Raw genomic sequence first — 3821 nt, forward strand, 5'->3', positions numbered from 1 at the left:
GGCTGTGCCAGCTGTGCCAGCTGTGCTGTCTGTGCCGGGCTGTGCCAGCTGTGCCAGCTGTGCCGTCTGTGCCGGCTGTGCCAGCTGTGCCAGCTGTGCCAGCTGTGCCGTCTGTGCTGTCTGTGCCGGGCTGTGCCGGCTGTGCCGGCTGTGCCGGCTGTGCCAGCTGTGCCAGCTGTGCCGGCTGTGCCAGCTGTACCAGCTGTGCCAGCTGTGCCCTGCAGCCCCGTGGCAGGAGCGGAGCCGCCCGAGCTGGGGCCGTGCTGCAGGTGCAGCGGGAGGTGCAGCACGCAGCCGAGCAGCCTGGAAGCGCTGCCGAGGGCGCTGCAGCCAGCACGGCCATGGTGTCCCGCTCTGCACTGAGCGCTGCTGGATTCACCATCCCACCCTCCGGGCTGCTGCAGGAGCTCAGGGAACAGCTTTCCATGAGCCCCTGAGCCTGGCTCGTGGCAGGTACCAGGCAGCCCCAGCCTGGCACAGCCCTGGCCTGGCACAGCCCCAGCAGCAGAGCAGGGAGCGTGTCTCTGTGTCTGCACTCCTTCCGTGCTGAGACTGCCACAAGAACTGCCCCTGGTGAGAAAGACAAATCCTGAGTCCCAATTTCAATCACTAACAAATAATAAAATCAATTACAGAGAGTAAATGATACACTGATTTGACTTTACTAGGATTTGGAATAGTCACCTGAGAATATCCATTCCTATTACAGACTTTTGTGTGTTTTGGCAGGGATAGGGACACCCTTCCCATCCTGAAGCCTTTTTCCAAGTGGAACACAGGCACCCTGGTCCCTTCTCTGGGCTTTCCAGAGGCTCAGCAGCGTGGTCAGAGTAAAACCCCCAATGAGGGTGAAAGGTACCCAGAAGTTTCACCCAGGGAGATACAAGGGATAAAATTTCCCATGTGTGTCAGCTATCTGTGCAGAAACCCAACAACCTCAAAACCTCCATCAGAAAAGAGGCCTCTGTGGAGAGGGGCCCTGGTCTAGTCTGAAAATCATGGCTGAAATGAGAGATTTTCTCCTTTCTCTTGCTACAGCTCTGGCTCTGCTGGGCACTGCAAACACCCCCGTTTAATGGGAAATGATTACCCAGGCTATAAACAGAGAGCCGGGCCCATCTGCCTTCCCTGTGGTGTCAGACATGCAGCAGGGGGAGTCTGCATGCTCTGCTGAAGGAGTGAAACTGCTCACTAAGCACTGATCACAGACACACTTGTTGGCACCTTATTGCTCAGGCCATGGTTTGCTTTGTGGTGTTGGTTCTGAATTGAGCTGAAAGGTGTCATCAGCCCCAGGCTGCACAGGTGACAGCACTGCCCAGCTTTTTTCCTTTTTTTTTGTTATTACTCCCAAAGAGTCCAAAGCCTGAGGTTTTTCTTAGGTTGCAATGATTAAAATAATGAGTTCCTTCAGAAAGGCAGCAAGGCCAGCCCGTCTCATGGTGCTGCTGAAGGGGTTTCTGTTCCAAACATTTCAGTAGCTTTAATTCTTTCCCATTAAAGCTGACAGTGTCTGACCAATCACCCAACTCCATCCTTCTTATTATTTTTCCAAATTTTGTTCACATCTTTGTTTTGAAAAATAATGACTGTAAAAGTTTTCAGGGACAGGAGCATTTTGTTTTGTTTGCAAAGAATGAGGAGGCTCTGGTTAATCTGTAAAAGATTATCTGAATCAGAGGAAGTATGGGAAACATATGGACAATCTCGTCTCTCCCTCATTTGGAGATAAAGCCCTCTCTCCTTGTTTTCATCCCAGCATTGGAGATAACAGCTTTGCCTTCCTGCTGGATATGGTGTCAAACAGATCCAGACTGGAAACACAGGACTTGTCCTTGATATGGGAACCAGGATCAGGATTCTCATGTTTTTATATTAATTCCCAGTGGGAAATAATAATAAACTGACCCTTTTGCACCTTCTTGTGTTGTTTAGGTGGATTTAGTGTTTTCCATGAGGAATTGTGTAGCCAGGCAGAGCTGTGCCATGGGCACCCTGGCCTGGCTGGCACTGGGCAGGAGTGGGAGCATCCCAGCATCCCTGAGCTTCATCCCATACACAATTGTTTGAGTCCAGCCATAAAGGAGGAGGAGGTTGGCTCAAAAAATAAAACATTTAAGTCCCAAAAATAAGATTAATAAGTAAATGCAAAGTGCACCAGGTAAAACAACAGACACTTACTTGCTTTGCTTGGCATTTTTTTCCCTTTCAAAAGGTAGATCCCAAAGAAGTGATGTTACTAATGGCATTCCTGCCATATTCTTTGCCTTTTTACCCTCTTTTTCTTCATTACTAAGTTTATCCAGGTATAAAGTAAAAGATAGTTTTAAGAAGTTTGCAGATTTTCAGGCCTAGGACTTTATTTAACTTTCTTTTTCAATCCTACATGTTATCATCCCAGTGCCTGACAAAGAGCCAGCAAAACTCCCCTCCTTCCCTGAGTTTCCCACCCTCCCTGGGCTTCCAGAGCAATGGCACATTCCTGCCTGCACCGATGCAGCCAAATTGAATATTAACTCCTGGAAATGTTCCTCATTTCTCTCGTGTATCCTCTGGGTGAGGCTCCCCTGGCTCTGAAGCTGGCCGGCAGCGCGGTGCCTGTGATGCTCAGGCACATTCTGGGTGCTGCCAGCGGCTCTGCCAGAGGAGAGCTGGACCCACATCTCCCACTGGCACCATCTCCAAACACCTTGTACAACCAGAGCTTCAGGCACTTTGATCCCATCTCCAAATCTGCCATTTCAGATCTGAGCTGCCCGGCTGTGGGGGTTGTGGGGACCATTGCCTGTCCCCTAAGTGACAGAGGCATCAATAGTTCACAGCCACATTTAGAAACAAAGAAATTCTTTGGGGAAAAAAACCACAGCAAACTAGTTATTAGTTACTCTCAATATTTAACTCTAAGCACGGCTGCTGCTGAGCAGGAAAAGCTGCTCTGGTGAAAGCTGTGGACTTTTAGCAAAGTATCCCTTTTGTTTCCAGGGAATTTGTGCACCTGTGACCCAAACCAGCCACGTCCAGAAGTATTCTGCTGTGAAATTGCCAAGGGGCACAAGTGGAAGCACAAGGTGAGTCTGCCTTCACACGGAACACAGCAAGTGCAGACATGGAGATGTTTGTAAAGGACAGCAATAGTGCACAGAGCCCCACACTGCAGAGCCCAGCATCGGAGAGACTGCCACAGACCGCAGGCAGTGACACAGAGCAACAGCCCCCTCCTGCCGAGGAAGGACACTAAAATTACATTTCAAGTCAGGTTTCATTTCTATGAGACCATGGAGAGTTGCTCCTACTTGGCCCACGCACACACTGAAGTATTACGGTAGAAGGAGCGAGGCAGACGTGACTTGGTGACCCCATATTTTTAGCCAAATAACAGACGTGCTGCAGTTTTCCATGTTTTAGCAAACACCGGCCCCAGCAGCGCCCAGTTCCAGCCTGACAGCACGTCATGCATACCTGGTGTCACACCCCGGTGTAAGTGTCACACCCCGGTGTAAGTGTCACACCTCGGTGTAAGTGTCACACCTCGGTGTAAGTGTCACACCCCTTCCCGCAGCTCCGGCACAGCCGGACCCGAGCCGCTCCCTCCCAGAACGCCAGGCCCGTGTGTCAGGAGGAGGAAAACGCTGTTCCAGCCCTCCCGAGGGCCAGGGGCAGTGCCAGGGCTGAGCCCTGCCGGGCCGGGCAGCGGGAACACGGCAGGAGACAAAGCGCAGCCAGCGGCTCTGCGGGAGCGCCCCGGCACCTGCCGGGGACACGGTGCCACAAACCTGCCAGAGACTGCCGGGGAACACCGGGAACACCGGGAACACCGGGGA

The sequence above is a fragment of the Parus major genome, chromosome 9 (genome assembly GCF_001522545.3).
Source record: "Parus major isolate Abel chromosome 9, Parus_major1.1, whole genome shotgun sequence".
In the NCBI taxonomy this organism is placed as follows: domain Eukaryota; kingdom Metazoa; phylum Chordata; class Aves; order Passeriformes; family Paridae; genus Parus; species Parus major.